This window comes from Molossus molossus, unplaced genomic scaffold (assembly GCF_014108415.1).
Source record: "Molossus molossus isolate mMolMol1 unplaced genomic scaffold, mMolMol1.p scaffold_m16_p_15, whole genome shotgun sequence".
Classification (NCBI taxonomy): Eukaryota; Metazoa; Chordata; class Mammalia; order Chiroptera; family Molossidae; genus Molossus; species Molossus molossus.
The window spans coordinates 73,138,299-73,155,535 of record NW_023425350.1 but is presented as its reverse complement, the minus strand read 5'-3'; the positions used below and the strand labels follow the sequence as shown (position 1 = coordinate 73,155,535).

The 17,237-nt window shown below is 38.6% G+C and overlaps 1 pseudogene; it reads right to left on the bottom strand.

Moving 5' to 3' along the window:
• Window positions 1-350: 350 nt before the first annotated feature.
• LOC118630592 lies at window positions 351-8,121 on the bottom strand (annotated as a pseudogene).
• Between the last annotated feature and the right edge of the window lie 9,116 nt (window positions 8,122-17,237).

The following is a 17,237-nucleotide window of genomic DNA, read 5'->3' as shown; positions in this document are numbered from 1 at the left end:
AGCAACTTTGTTTTTAAACCAACCAACCAAACAAACAATAAAATAAAATAAAACAATAATTGACAAATCCTCTTTATTAAATAACAAGCAAATAATCTATATACAGTCCCTGGCGTGTTGCACATGAGCACCCCTGTTCTCCTGGGGACCAAAGTGCAGAGAAATGCGAGCTCTGCAGCTGGCGCGAACGCCTGTGACACCTGCGAGGCTGACGGTGAGACCCAGTTCACACTCACAGTCCAAGTCACTGCGTGTGCAGGAGGAAACGCACCACTGCGATTCCCAAAGACTCTGTGGAGAATGATCAGCTTCATTTAAAATGCCTGTGTTGTGCCTTCCTTGCCTCTCTCCTAACAATTAAACCAGCTGTTACTCTTCAAAATATGTGTCACTTTCTTTGCATTTGGGTCAAACTCCAACTGTGAAGATCCACCGAAGAAATAGGAAAACCCTGCAAATACAGACAAGGGAAATAGTAAGATATTTTTTCAAATTTGGCAACATATAGAACTCAGAAAATAGATGACTAGAAATGGAAAGTGTTTATAGAATTTACTATGTGCCAGGGGCTATGTGTTAAGCATTTTACATGCTTTTTTTTTTTTCTTTCTTATTCATTTATTTCTGCAGCAGTCCTTTGAGTTAAGTATTGCTAACTCCACTTTACAAATGCAAGCTGAGGCTCAGACAGAGTTAAATGCTTGCTAGCAGTCACTCAACAAGAACAGGAAGGAGACAGCAGTCCATTCCAGCTCTGTTAGACAGCAAAGCCAGCCTCTGGGTTATTAGGTTATTCTGCTTCCAATCGGATACAATCCTCTGCTTCTTAGGAAATTATAATCTCTTTATTTTCTTTCTTCCTAGTAACTTCTCCTCCCTTTCCCTCACAGGGCAGCCTGATGGGCATTTCTGGCTTCTGAGGACCTGCTGTGCCTCTTCCTTCACGGTGCTCTGGTTAGTCTGCAGTAAAGAGCATCACCTCCACCCACCTATCCTTGAGCAGGCAAAACAAAAACAAAACAACCTTTTTAAAACGTTGGGTACATGGAAACGCAAGTATTTGCAACTGACTAATGTGGTCAACGACTCAAGAAAGGTAGAGAAAATGTCGCTGGGAGTTAGAAGGAGCAATAGCCTGGAGTGGAGGAGGAGCCAGCCAGATTTCAGTTGGGCCATAGCACAGGAGGGCGCTTTTATACTGACATGTCGTTTGCAAGGTAATAGCTCTAGATGTAAGGAAGTGGCACTTGACAACTTTGATTTTATCTGGATGTATAAAGTTAAGTACAGAAATTTGTGTTACATATTTTTATGATTTAGAAAAACTTATTATATAAAGTAGTTGTATGATTGGTTAAAAATTGGTAAATTTAAATTTGGGGAGGGAGGAGAGAACTGGTTAAAGAAAAGTTGTTATTAAAAGTTATTTTAACTCTTTTCCCTCTAATGCCATAAAATGTTTCAAAAGCCCCATTGCTAACAGAATCAGTATACTCTTACCAAATGTTTCAAAAACAGCACCAACCTTTGGGCCAACTCCTGGAAAGTGTTCCATTATTTGCCTGAAAAAGCTGGGATCCATAGACTGGTTTTTCTAATGAAAACTGCACTAAATAAAAGAATGCAGCTCAGCATCGCATAGAGGCCAACATCAGCAAAATTCATAAATCATGTTAGGTTTAATGTGGAATTCTAGTAAACTGTCCAGTTACTGCAAATAAATGTCAAACATGTATAGTACTATAGAAATAGGTGACTTTAGTGGTACTGCAAACTTAGCTCTTTTTTTAAAATTATTTTTACCCGGAACAAAGGCAACACTTGGGTCTAGATTAGAAGATGTTATTTGTTACTATATTTCTTAAGCCAGAGCAAAAAGAACCTTGAAGACATGAATGTGTGAACAGATAGATAAAATGAGTTGAATCATTCATCTAAATACAAATTTCAAGTTGTCCATCATACTTGGCTCATATATGCCCTCCCTGCCCTGCACAAGTGGATTTTCTATGCCAGTCTCTTAGAAAAAGGGATTAGAACACGAAGCAAAACACAGTGGATGCATTTTGGACTTCTTGGGTGAACTTGGTTGGTCTGCTCATATGTCTCAGAGTCTGGGCAGATTTCTCCTGTTGCACGTTGCACGCAAAGCAGAGGAGCTCACGAAACGCCTGTTAGCAGACGCTGCTGTGTTTCGGGCGAGCAGTCCCCACAGTCCCTAAAGCCCCGTTCTCCCTACTGAGAGGGGAGCAAAGCTCAGTGAGGCAGGCAATTTCCTTACAGAAAAATAATAATTTCCCTAGTTAGGACTGGTACAAAGTCATTCTGATCGCATATTATCTCCAGTATTTGTCCTCTACAAAGAAGTATGTTTTCTTCTTTTCCTTATCAAAAACAGCTACATCTATTTTCCTTACTGCTGACGGAAAACCCAGTGTTTGGATGTCGTAGGGTAACCTGCTTGTACTTCACTTCCTCTGATGGCCCAGAACTGATTTTCTGTTAAAAAAATAATAATTCAACCAAAGAACTTATATGCATAACCAATGGACACAGACAATAGTGTGGGAAAGGGTGGGAGGGGGGCGGGAGTGGGGAGGAGGGGGTCAATGGGGGAAAAATGTGGAACATCTGTAATACATTTTACATCCAACAATAAAGATTTGAAAAAAAATAATAATAATTCAGAGTCCCATTGAGTTTATAACAGTTAAACCTCTGAGCTTTAGAGATACTTTTTAGCACCTTTGATTTTATAGTAGAAAGGAAGACAGAACTTTATATTTAGCCACCAGCTCAAAGTGGACACTTAACAAAAATTTGCCCTTGATTGAATAAGCATAGATCAAATGAGGGAATATATAACTCTGAGTAATTTATATTACTGTGTTCATTTGTATCATCTATAAGATATATAAATAAAACAATACCAGTTTTGGTAATTTCATCATTACCTTAGAGTAACAAAGTTACAGGTGTTCTCAAAACAGAGAAAATTAAAGTCCTAATCCATTTTCCTGGGAGAGGGTTTATTTCAACAAGTTAAATAAATTATTGTATAATAATTACGTTTAAAAATGAAGACAGTGTCCTTGCTAGTAACTTCATACGCAGCATCCACTCCTGAAGGAAGGGATGGCCAAAACAGAGATCAAATAAAATCCAGGTTCAAGAGTCCTTAGGGATTTGTGCCAAAAATGTCTGGAATATATGAAAATCAAAAAATAGTCTTCTATCTTTAGCATGGTCTCCTCATTTTTCTGCCTCTCCCATTTTCCTTCATTCCTTTATCCTCTAGGCATGATGACAGGCAGAAATCAGATACATTGCAACTGGAAAATATATATATATATATATTTTCTTTACTTCAGGAAACTGTACTGGGCCTCTTGCCATAGGATTACAGAGTAACATCTTCTGTGAAATGACAATTATCCTACAATGCAAGTTAGTTAGCTGAGTGTAAACTTTAAATACTTATAATTCATGTAAAACAGTGTATATGTTATATCGTCCTTTACATTTTCACAAAGACAGGCAGATGTGTAAGTATATGAACTATGTAAGTATGTTTCCGTCCATGCATGGAACAATTCTGGAAGGAAAAACAAGGGTCTTTGACTACAGATGAGTATGGAGCGAATGAGGGAACTGAGGGTCAACGATGGAGGGAGACTTGCTTTTAACTGTCCTCCCGTTTGTGCAGTGTACACGTTTACCACGTGCATATTATCCAGCAGTGAGCAAACTAACTGATTAAATGTAATGCTATTCCGGTGTCCTTTTTAAGTCAGTAAAGACAACATTCTGACTTTAAAGTTCTACTTGTGCCTTTTGGAAACTGACCATGACTTATAATGTATGAAAACAATTAGAGGACAAGAATTAAATCATGCTATGTAAGTCTTCAGAAAAGAACTTGACGATCTTAGGAAAATGTGAGAATTGGAACAGATCTAATTAATTTCAGTTCAGAGGAATCAGTTTTGTTTATAATGTTTAAAAGCGCCTATTAAGTTTCTCTTCATTTTCATTTCTAAGCATTGTACATCAAAAGAATAAATAAGAAAGTATAACTTTCTGGTCTGACCTGTCTTTAAAGAACAGGATTTCTCCCCTCAGAGTGCTGACTGCGTCGAAGGACAAAGTGGGATCACACACGGCTGGTGTCTCGGGAGGGGCGGGTTCTGTGGGCACCACAGGTTCGTCAGGGGAAGCAGCGGGAAGTCCTAAAGAGAACACATGTGAGGGTGCAAACATTAGGAGAAATGTGATGCTCTGTCAGTGTATATACTTTCCAAACATGCTCAGAGTGCTTTGACCAGACTGCAAATGCTCTATGCAGCATTTTAAAGTTTTCCTGAAGATCATCATTGCAAAGCTACGGTGCCTCATTTCCCAGCATCACTCCCCATACAGGGACCGACTGCCATTCACATCATCTTGAGAAAGGCGGAACCTGGCCAGGTTTGTGAATGAGTTGTACATTGGGAACATCAAAGTTTCAGAGTTGTCTGGGTGATGGAGACTCAGGGAATGGCCAGGTTCATGAGCAGCAATGAGGAATAGATTGGTCCCTTTAAGAAATCACAAATAAGAGTTACTTATTTCTTAAATAAATGTACACCACACAAATTAGTTGTGTATTATATTTGTTTACTTTCAGGAAGCACACAGGCTTTATTTGCCTTGAGTTTTGTTTAACTGATCAATTGACTGATTACACACTTAATGTAAAGCCAACTGTTTTCAAGGACCATTATTGATATCAATCTTTGGAACAAAGGGTCCAGCCATATCCAACTACTCCTCTCTCTCTTTTTTTTTTCTTTCTTTTAATTCTCATCTGAGGACATTTTTTCATTTTTTGTTCAGATAGAGAGGGAGAGAGAGAGAGAAACATCGACATGAAAGGGACACATCGAGTGGCTGCCACCGGCATGACCCAACCAGGGCCGGGGACAAACTGCAATCGAGGTACGTGCCCTTAGCGGGAACTGAACCCAGGTCTCTCTGGACCACAGGCCGAAGCTCTATCCACTGAGCCAAACCGGCCAGGGCCAACTACTTCTCTCTCAAGAGCCTATAAACTTCATGAGAACCAAGTCCCTTTTCTTGTGCTCTGGAATAGAATGAACCTACTGGTTTAGCACATCAATAAATATTTCTTGTCATTTGTCAATGAAAAGCTAAACACTTTTAATATATTGACATTTGTTGGTTATAGTATAAATTAAATGATTCACAGTTTATTTATCTCAGTTCTAAAATCCTTAATCAATGTTGCTGCTATTTACCATTGGAATATTGCCTGCATAACTTTTCAGCCTCATGATGATTATTTAATACATACTTGGTCCAAAAATATTAATAGTGATAGATGTCATAAAACTTGTAAAATTGGTTTAAGATATAATGTACCCAATAGTGTCTAGCATTTGTCACAAAAGAGATTTTGGCTACACAAGCACTAGCTGTGTTCAGATTTTTTTCTTTATAGTATAAAAATAAATTAGAATGCTGAAATTGGAAGGCAAGAGATAATTGGGATTGAAATGCCAGGTAAGTTGACTTTACTTTTAAAGTTCTCATTTGAGACTTTGCAGGAAAGTTCCTTTGAAGGAAGAAGTTGTAAATTCAACCAACTAACCTCACATTTGTAATCTCTACAGGGATTCTGTTTGCATTTTTACTATAAATCTCAACTAAATTTTAGAAGTAGTATTATTTGTTTTAGCCAATTGTTTGAATCTTTAGAAGCCATACCTCAAAGTATCCAGTTATAAATTGAGAAACATTCTTCTACCTTAAAAGTTTGGGCTATTTGCCCAACCAGTGTGGCTCGTGGCTGAGCATTGACCCATGCACCAAAAGGTTGCCAGTTGATTCCTGGTCAGGGCACATGCCCAGACTGTGGGCCCGATCCCCAGTGGGGGGCTTGAAGGAGGCAGCCAATTGATATTCTGTCTCATTGATATTTCTATCTCTTTCTCTTTCTCTCCCTCTCCCTTCCTCTCTCTCTAAAATCAAAAACGAAACACACATTTAAAAAAAAATTTTGGACATTTTATTTGGGGGTTAGTCCTTTTTTTCAAAACAAGTCCATAATAACCCTTCTTAACCTAGAGAGAGTAAAATGTTATTCTAACCAGAAAACCTAAACTGAAACCTCAGTTTCTGGAATTTAATTCTCATTTCTATTTGGAAAAGTAAAGAAGTAATTGGGGGACATTTTCCCCAGGTGGATATAAGCAATATTCAAAGCACATGTTGGTGTAGATTCAAAACACAATACTACAAACTTGATATCTACAATTTGATTATATGAGAAATTGTTCTTAATGATGGTCTAAGATCACACAAGAATGAGAGTCAAGAAAGAAATGCTTGATGATGCTTCCTACATTGTTCTTACCTAGATAGAAAATAAACATTTTAGACATTTAGAAATGTTTTTAATATTGATTAAAACAAAAATATATTTTGCTGGTCCTTGACCCATTGGGAAATCCAAAACAACACATTTCTTGAATGTTCTTAGTTATTAAAAATTTTCCAAATATAGAAAAACACCAGAATCATTCCAGAGAGACATAACTAACCTGATATATCCTTTGTCCATTGTTCATCATCATCAAAGTGAGCATCTCCGTGAATCCCCAGCCCGGCTGGATAGGCGTGAGCCAAAACCTTTCCAGGTCCATCAAAAAGGTAAACGTCTCCATGAGCCAACAGAGAAAAAATAAAATTACTGGAAAGATAGGTAATTACAGTTTCTTTGGAAACTTTTTCAATAAAACACCATCAAGTAAATAGATGCATTTCATGTTTTTGTCGTTAATGTTGCTTGATTTTGTTTCTACCTCTAACTGCAAAAGTGGTCATTATGTCGGCCTCTCCTTCATAAATCCTGGAGAATGTTAGTGGAGTCACCTCTTCCCAGACTTGCAGAGCTTTCTCAGTGGCAGAATCAACAGCATCTCTTGGCAAGTCCAGGGTGTAATCCACAATCCTGAATGAGAACAATTGAAGATAATATTTTCTCCTGGGTTCTTAGTGTGAGAAGTCTCAGTATTATGTGAAAACTTCTTGGGACCCACTACCTGTAAGTAAGGTGAGTTCGCCTCCACCTTGGCATGCCAGGAAAGGTAGCGAAGGCTCCAACGTCAGGAACTCCGCACCTGGGCTTGTGCATCACCTCCAGCATGTCTGAGTCCAGCTTCCCCGTCACCGTCAGCCCCAGGAACCTCTGCATTTCTTGGATTTTTTTAACAACAGGGCTACTGTCCTTTCTTCTAACAAACTGATCTACATCTTTTGCAAGACTGTAGTAGTTCTCTAGGTAATGCTATTGAAATAATAAGTATAGTTTTCAGGTCATACTTATGATACTGTAGTTTTTATAGTATATCCGTGCAGTTGCACACAATCCATGTAAAGCATTCCTTCAGTTTGCTGAAATCAAAATATGTCATATTCTGTTTAATTTTTTAATTACAGACTCTTCACTTTTGTTTTATCTTTGTAACTAAATAACATCTACAGCTTAGTTTACTACCAAAGCAATTGAAATGAAGTAGAAAATTTAAATATATATGTAGTGAATTTAATGGAGAAAAAACAAACAGACTTCTTTGGCCATAATTGTATATTTTAGGTATATATATCCAATTTCCTCCATTTTCTATTTTATGTTTTTCATAAGGACTTGGCTTAAGAAAAGAAAGTGGTACAAATCACTGTGTCTAAACATGACACTGGCAACATAAAAATCTAGCTAATCTTACATTGGATTAAAATGCCCAAAGAAGTTCCCTGTGGAGGTCCAGAACAAATCACCCCAAGACTGCTGGTGTGCAGATTGTTTTGAGCTAAAGGCAACTTCAGTCACAAGCTCACGAGAAACTTCTGCCCCTCCTGCTCCCAACTCCCTGGAAGAATTTGAATTAGAGGGCTTGCCTGTAGGGGATTGTCAGCAATAACCTTTTGACCCTTGCTGCATGGCAGGGCATAGTTTTATTTACTAATCATCTCCTCTTCTCATCCTGAAAGGATCCTTTGAAGCTCCCAAGGTGCATTCCCCCACCCCCAGCTCAGGATGTCTTCTATACATACCTCCATCTCCCGTTCTCTCTCTGAGCCTCTTCCGCATGTGGGGTCTGTAAACCTGTCATGTATGCAGGGTTCCCATACATATGTATGTGTCAAATTTAATTATTTTCTCTTAACTAAAAATAATAAATACCTAAAGAAATCCCAAAGCAAGATACACTTCATGCACTCTTCCCACTGTGCTGTCTGTGACCTCAGGAAACATCCAATCCCCCTGGCCTTTGTTTCATCCTACATGTGAGTAGCCCAAATAGTGTGAAACTGAGACCCCTTGCCAACCAACACTTTATATAACTGTCCTGGCACCAGCCCTGCACTATAATTCGAGCCATTCTGCATGAGTGTTATGAAAGGGAAGCAGAGGTGGTTTCCCGCCTGGGCCTGTGAATTAACGTCAGGGCTGCTCCCTTGACTCCCGACCCCGTGCACCTGGTCCCCCCGCAGCTCCGTCCAGCGGGTGGGCGGAGCCAACTGCCGCCCCAGCAGCAGAGCAGCAGGGTCTTCATTTCTGCGGCCTCACTCAGATCCCAGCTGTCTTAATGCCTTGCTCTTTGCCCACCTTCTTCCAAGTCCACCCTCTGGAGCCCGACCTTTATAGGGTGACGATGTTTGTTTAGATCACCCGCAGCTTGACTCACGACTGCTGTCATCCGACTAGCAGAAATTCCAAAAATCCCAAATCTAAAATGGGATGATACAAGCTACTTTACTAATTTCTCTGAACCTTTCCAATTTTGCAAGTCAAAATAGTGATTAAGCTTCAGGAAATGCTTCCTGTCTTACTAAGGAGAAAACTGGGGCATTTTTTTTAATTCACATTTGTGTGTTTGAGAGAAGTAGGCCGACTTAGTAAAAAGTCAGAATTACACAGAATTTTTCAATGAAGTTTTAAAAAGAACATATTTAAAATCTAATGTTATAAGATGTAAGTTAAAAGATGTACATGTATAGCTATAGTATATGCTGTTTGATTTCATAAAAAAAGAAATAACATCTAGAATTAAATTGGAAAGGAGAATTATTTTTTGTGTCTTTGATTTGAAATACCTACTGCTGCTTTCTGGCTGGATTTGTTAGCCTTTGCGGAGGAAAAACTCATAGTATGGAGAAAGATTATGAAGAAGTAGTGTATCCATTCTCTTCGGTTGGTCTTAATTCTGTACCCAGTTTATTAATGGGCAACAGACCTGTAATAGCTGCTTGTTGAAGCTAGGAGAATTAAAATAAATGTGATTGCTCACTGGACTGAAATTCTCTTCTTTCTTTATCTTCTATACTTTAATTTTTTCTTTCAATTTCTTTTCCTTCACTGTAAATTCAAATTAGTAGATACTTTGAAGTAAAAAAAAAAAAAAAGCCATCCTAGATTCTTATTTCATGCTGTTCATCCCTTTTCTCTCCTCTCCTCTCCCTCCCCCTTCCCCTTCCCCCTCCCCTCCCCCTTCCCCTTCCCCCTCCCTTCCCCTCCCCTCCCCTCCCCTCCCCTCCCCTCCCCTCCCCTCCCCTTTCCTTCCCTTCCCATTTTCTTTGTCAAGTAGAGTATTGCTCTCATCAATTGTATATAATAAATGCCTGTAGGAAAAACCCTGAACATTCTAAGAGAAAGAAACTTTGTTAAAGTTTGTTAAACCTTTAACAATCCTCTCACCCCCTGCCACCCACCCACCCCTCCCACCAACCTCACCTTCCTCACCTTACACAATTAAAGGAAAAAAAAACAGGAAAGAAAAGGAAATGCAAAAGGACAGTAAATCAGAGGAGCAAAACTTACATTTATTAAATATTCAGTGAGTGCACATTTTTGTTCATCATCACACTTCATTTTTTCTTTGTTTACTTGCTTGATTATTTGTGTACTAAAGAGCAGAGCAACCTGGGAGTGAGCGTTAAATAACATGATAATAAAAATGTACACTTAATAAACATTTAATAATGTAAGTTTTTCTCTCTCCCACTTGTGTCCCTTATAAATTTCATTTTTGCACGTTTTTTTTAAAATAAATATTGATGAGATCTCCTCCAATATGTACGAAAGATGGACTAGGATTCCTTAGTGATAGTAAGATCCCTATAATAGAAGGTATCCAAATGCATAATGACCACTTGGCAAGGACTATACTTCTAACTTAAACATCTATTTTCACAGTAGATTCTGTCTAAAGACACTTCAAATCGGTGTTCTACATTCCTTTGGGGGAGAAAAATCTGTATCTTGTCTTGATTGAAATAAAGGGAAATATTTGTCCCACTGATATCAGGCTAGCTCAGCGTGTTGGCGTGGTCGCAGGACCTGTCCAGAAATGAAATCCAGAAAGAATAACAGAGTCAGACAGAAAAGGCAGGAAGAGATAAAAGCCAAGGAGCTGTGGCAGACCAAAAGTCTAGATTAAGATTTTTCCTTTGTAAATCTTCTCATAACTTATAAAACACATTTAAAGTTCATAGGAAAGCCTGACAGATATTATGTTTATTTTTTCAACTGTTCAAATGTGCTTAGCAAAATGAACCATGTTGTTCCTGAAATAAACACAAAAGTCTGCCAAATGCATAACTTTGTTTCTTTGTATAACAGCTTCAGACAATTCTTTAAGAGTCTTTCCCTAAGAAGAGCTCATTACTTATTTCCTAATGGTATCTTGTACCTGCCTCTGTTGCTGATTTTTCACACTGAACTACAGTGCATTGGTTTACTTATCTGCCTCCCCTATATTACTGTATGTTCTTGAGGGCAGGGACTACATCTCATTTATTTCTGAACTCCTAATACTTAACATGGAGCCTTGTATATAGCAGGTACCCCCAAATTGCTTACAGAATTAATTAATATATTAATTATGAATGAAAGCCTTATAGCAAAAGTCAAAAATTCACAAATCATGCATATGTTTCTAAATTCCTAGATTTTATATATGATGTTTACCAAATACTCTAATAACTGGATTTTAAAGAAGTTTTTCAGAAAAAGATTATAGCTACCATCTTAACTCTCTAATAAGAGAATTAAAGACTTACATACTCAAAATCCTCATTCCCAAGTCTGTTGAATAGCCAAACTAAGATTATAGACTCGGGGAGTTTCAGACAGTGCATGAGATAGTCAGTTTTCATTTGGTAAGTTAATTTAAAAAGGCAATGCATTAATGAGAAACGATAGATAAATTAAAGAGCAACTGAGTAGAAGAAGGAAAGGAGAGGAGCAGAAGGAAGAAAGGAAAACAGAGAGGGAGTGAAGAGGGAGAGAGGAAAGTGGAAAAGAAAGAAAGAAGAAATAATGTAGAGGGGAGCTATGAGCACTGGAAGAAAAGGATGGGCTTTTTTTTTTCTTTTAGCACAGAAATAAAAATTACTTCTATGGAAAAATCACAAGGTTAACTATCTATAAGAGTTAGATAATAACTAGTTTTGTAAATCTGACTTCCAGGAATCAGAGACCTGAAAGTAAAGTTAGATTTAATGTCATCCAAGCTTGGATGCAAGAGCTGGCAGTCAGCTCAAGTAATATTCTGTCTGATGACTTTTCACGTTTGCCTTCTATTTATCGTGCTTCTCATGACTAATCCGATAGGACACACACGATGCTTGCTCCCTCCAGCTGATACAGCCATTCCTTCAGCTCGACATTCCTTTATCACGTGTCTGAGTCTGAAATGCTTCATAATATCCAAACTAAGAGTGTAGATTTGGAGGTAATATCTAAAAGAGAAATGTAGAGAAAAATTGACCAAATTAGCTATTTACAAATAGAAAAGAAGGACAGAATGATGAAATGAAAGAACGAAGAAATGAAGGCAGGAAGAATATAATCTAGTAGAGGAGATGACCCCTGCATAAAGAATTCTATAAGGAATAAAGAAAGAAGTTGTATAAAATTATGCAGAAGAAAAGGTGTTTACTTTAGTAAATCTTATAGATAAATCCACAAATGAGTGGAGTCCAAAATGATTTGGACATGAAGCAAAATCAATGTCCAAACAGAATAACAACTATGTGGTTATGAAAGTGTAGTGTCTACACAGAAAATGGCAAAAAGTTAATTTTTTGTATCGAAGTAAAAAGTGTGTGATAGGTAGTAGAGCCCGTCTGTGGAAAGCCATTCGTTCTGTGTAAGTTGACTTAAGTGGAGCCATATGAAAACAGAGCTAGAGCACTCGAGAGAACACGCCTTGCACGTCTTACTCCTTGAGATGTTGCGATGTTTGAACTGGGAAAAATAACCTTTGAAGTGGGCCAAACCAACACTGTCTTACAACTGTAAAGCTAATAGGAGAGCAGACATCCTGACCACAGGACTGGTAATTTCAGACACTTTAGAATCAGTAATCAGCCATGTAGAGCTAAAGAGTGATCTAGCTTGTTAGCACCAATAGAAATTTATTTCTTCTATTTATGTAATTATTTCCTATTTTCATTAAAACCCCCCTTGCTTTTACTCCACAATTGGGATATAATTTGGGTTTCTGTCAGAATCAGTGCCCTCGGATTACCATTCTTTTTTATCTCAAATAAATGTTTGGTGCCTCTCATTTTGGCTTTTTATTTTTAGATTAACAGTCTGCAGCTAAGTTGTTCAGTTTATCCTGTTGGTGTTGGAAAGCCATGTTTTTATAAAACAATTTAGTTACACTTTTTATGATTCAATAAAGTTTTATATTTTTATCATAGAAAATTTAGAATGTAGAAGAAAGGTAGACAGAAGAAAATAAATCACTTATAGTCATACTGCAAGGAGAAAAATACTGTTAACACTTCATTGCATTTTATTCTAATTTTAAAATAACTATATTTTTTATATCATGATGATCATGGGAAAGTTATAAACTTTTTTCTCTTTTTTTCAATAGTTCAGAATCTCAGAATTCTAAATCAGACCATATATGATAATTTTATGCCTATTTTCCAGAGAAACTTTCAAACATTTTAGTTGGAAGGTGAATTAGGAAAGAAAAAGGAATTAAAAACAGATAATATCTGCACGTGGATGGTTCAGTCATTTTTCATTTATAAAAGCTTAATGACTCATATCACGCAACAAGAGTAGTAAAAAATGTTGAAATCCATCATTCCAATTCCTTTGTAATGATAATGGCCTGTATGTGGTTCTAGGCAACTCTGATTTTATGGAAGGAAGGAGAGCATTTTGTAATATTCTTGGCATAAATACTCCAATTGTGCAAACAGAATAACAATGAAAATTGTTAGAGGTCTTCCAACAGGCAGTATATTACATACATCTGATTGTAGGATAAAAAGTTGCTTGAGGCCCTGGCTGGTTTGGCTCAGCTTTTAGAGCATCGGTCTGCGGTCCAGAGAGACCTGGGTTTGGTTCCTGCTAAGGGCACGCACCTCAGTTGCAGTTTGTCCCCAGCCCTGGTTGGATTGTGCGAGTGGCAACCACTCGATGTGTCCCTTTCACATCGATGTTTCTTTTTCTCTCTCTCCCTCCCACTCTATCTGAACAAAAAATGGAAAAAAAATGTCCTCGGGTGAGGATAAAAAAAAAAGTTGCTTGAGAAACACGTTTCTCATATGAGGATTAGAGCGGAAACTCAAGAGGAACAGGCATGAGAAACAGCATGGACCAAGCAAAACCCTGACTACCAAATCCACCTGACAAGCCATATTTAAGTTGTTGACAAGCCAACTTTGTCAACAAAGTGAGGAAAATCACTATAGATTCACTGACGTTCTGAAATGTTCATTTTGAGTCAGTTCACAATTGTATGTCTTAATGTAAATTTTTCCCCCAAAGTGGTTCAGGAAAAATGTACTGATTCTAGCATGTCTAATCATCTCTTCTGTTAATGACTCAGAGGAGATATGTTGGATGGGTATAAAACTCTAGGGCCATAATTTCTCTTCTTACTTTCAAAATCAACATTTATCTAATAAAGATATGGCTTCAATGTTTTCTAGTTTATAGAAAAATAAATGTCTGGTTCCTGAGCAGACACATAAGAAGCAAAATATCATTCTAGGTCTTTCAGATGACCAGAAGTTCTTGAGATTTTACAAGACAAACATAGAGAGGTCTCCAAATCTTTTTATACAATACAGATTCACTGTCCTTATAAACAGTAGAAAAATTTATTGTAAAATAAGCAACTTTGTTTTCCGTGTTATAACATTTTTTTTTCCTTTCCATTTTATGTTCTTTGGTAAAAGTTTGAGAAAGGTTGCTTCAGTGGCTACTAGCCAGTGTCTTCTTTAAAAAAAAAAAAAAAAATTATATGTATTTTCTGTTTTACATTTAGGTCTGTGATCCATTTTGAGTTAACTTTTTTGATGGGCATACTGTTTGTGTCTCAATTCATTTTTTGCATGTGGATATTCAGTTGTTCCAGCACATTTATTAAAAATATTGTATTTGCTCCCTTGTACTGCATTTGTGGCCTAAGACATTTTTAAGGCATGCAAAGATTTAATAAGTTCACCACCCACAAACACTTCCTGAAAAAAAATTTAGATGAGGGCATATGTCAGAGACCTGGGTTCAGTTCCCACTAAGGGCACGTATCTTGGTTACAGTTTGTCCCCAGCCCTGGTTGGGTCATGTGGGAGGCAGCGACTTGCTGTGTCCCTTTCATGTCGATGTTTCTCTCTCTCTTACTCTCTTTTCCTCCCATCCTATCTGAACAAAAAATGAAAAAATATCCTCGGGTGAGGATAAAAAAAAATACAGTTATCTGTGTCCTGGCCAGGTAGCTCAGTTGGTTGGAGCATCGTCCTGATATGCCAAGGTTGTGGTTCAATCCCTGGTCAGAGCACATACAAAGGTCAACTAGTGAGTGCATAAATTACTGGAACAACAAATCTCTCTCTCTCTCCCTATCTACCTACCTACCTTCCTCTCCCTCTGAAATCAATAAATAATCAATAAATAAAACATTTAAAAAAATAGCCCAACCAGTGTGGCTCAGTGGTTGAGCATTGACCAATGCATCACCAGTTCGATTCCCAGGCAGGGCACATGACCAGGTTGTGGGCCTGATTCTCAGTGAGGGGCCTGCAGGAGGCGGCCAATCAATGGTCTCCCGTCGATATTTCTCTCTCTCTCTGTCCCTTTCTTTTTCTCTCTCTAAAATCAATAAAGAAAAATTAGTATTATTTTTTAAATATTTTTTAAATTGATTTCAAAGAAAGAGAAAGGGGGAGAGAGAGAGAAAGAAACATTGATGAGAAAGAACATCTATTGGCTGCCTCCTGCACGCCCCTCACTGGGGATTAGTCCCACAACCTGGGCATGTGCCCTGACTAGGAATTGAACCGGCGACCTCCTGGTACATGGGTCAATGCTCAACCACTGAGCCACACTGGCTGGACAAGAAAAATTATTTAAAAAGGAAATTTTAAATAAATAATAATAAAGTTTTCTGAGTGCTAAATTGACAGTATTAGGGCATATGTATAGTGAGGCAAAAATTGACCCACTTGGGAAATCCAGGCTCTTCCTGAAAAAACACTTCAGTTTTGTTAAATGGTTGGCATACCGGCAGAGGAGACCTTGGCACTGTTTTCCCTCAGTCCCTGCAGTGTATGCCAGCCTCCTGGCACGTAAAGACACTGCAGAAGCCCTACTCATACAGTGGGCCCCAACCTTGGGTCAGTGAGTACCCCTATATTCCTTATCTAGCAGGTGCTTTAGTTAGGGAAGTTCTTAGAATCAGCTCTGGTGGCGTCTGAGTCCCACCATCCTCTCCTACTTGTCCCTGGAGGAAGGAGACAATGTGGAAACAGACCAGGGGCTACAAGGCAAGAACTGTCTGCCATTAACTCTAACACCTCAAAATTGTTTCCAAAAAAAATAAAGTAAAACAGTCCAGAAGGATTGGATGTGAATCCAGGAGGTTCTGCATGTCTTAGCTCAGGAACTATGGGAAATACGGAAAGAAAAGCCGAAGGCTGTTGTCCCAGGGGGAGATTGACGTGTCAGAGACCAGCTGCCCGCTGGGTGCTCAAGGTCAAGAAGAGAAGCCTTCCAGCCGAGCAGGCCTTGAGCCCAGGCAGGAAGGAAGAGGAGAGCCCAGCAGAGACAGGGATCCCCCTCCTGCTCCTTAGGGAACTGCAGGGCCTATTCAAACAGCCTGAGAGAAGATTCTACTCACAAGAAAAATCAAAGACATTTTCTAAGTGAATGACAGTTCCCAGCTCTGTTCTATCCATTCTGCAAAGACGACAGCTGCCTTGATCAATATAATGAACCAAAATTAACTATTTTAGAAGACAGTTTTCAAAAATGCCTGCTGTTCATAGCCTTCTGTCCCAATAACAATTCCGCTGACCCACAGTCCCACTACCTCCCCGCCCCCAGCCCTATGCCCAGTGCTGTTCCTTCTGCCTGAGGAGAGGTTGGGCTGGGGTGGACCTAACCGAAGCCAATCGTGTTCCTGGAAATGATCTCATTGCAGATGTAACCAAATAGCACTGGCTCCACACTTCATAATTGATATACTCTTCAACAGCAATTGCATTTTTCTCCAAAATGTACAGGATTTGAAATAAAGAACATTTTTCTTCAGTTCTTAACTGGACATAAAATAATCCAATTCTGGTGTGTGTGGTCCCCTTACCCTTCTATGGCAAAAACCCCAGGCATTTGTCTTAGTTTTTCCTGAGACAAGTTCTTACAGATTCAAATAAAAAAAACAAAACATTTCAGTAGAAAGCTAAGGGGTACAGCAATCTGGGAGATTTGTGGGTTTTTTTATTTTTATTTTTCTTTATTTTAGAGAGAGAAAGGGAGAGGGAGAGAGATAGAGACATTGATGACAGACAACATCAGTTGGTCGTCTCTTGCATGCCCCTCACTGGGGATCAGGCCCACAACCTGATTTGAAATCAAACCAGCAACCTCTTGGTGCATGAATTGACGCTCAACCACTGAGCCACACCAGCTGGTGGAAATTTGTATTTAAAGGAAGTTTGAAACAGATGCAGTTAGGTTGATAAAAGTCTGTCTCAGGCCTGGGTTAGAGAGCAAAGCCAATGGCTCAGCAAAAACTGCTGAAATGAGAGCCCACTGTAACTCCGTGCGGCTGTGTGGCCCAGGAACATTAGATCCTGTCCCCAAATAGGGCCTTCCTGTGCCTGCAATGAACCTTGCCCTCTGCTTCATATTTGCTAGTACT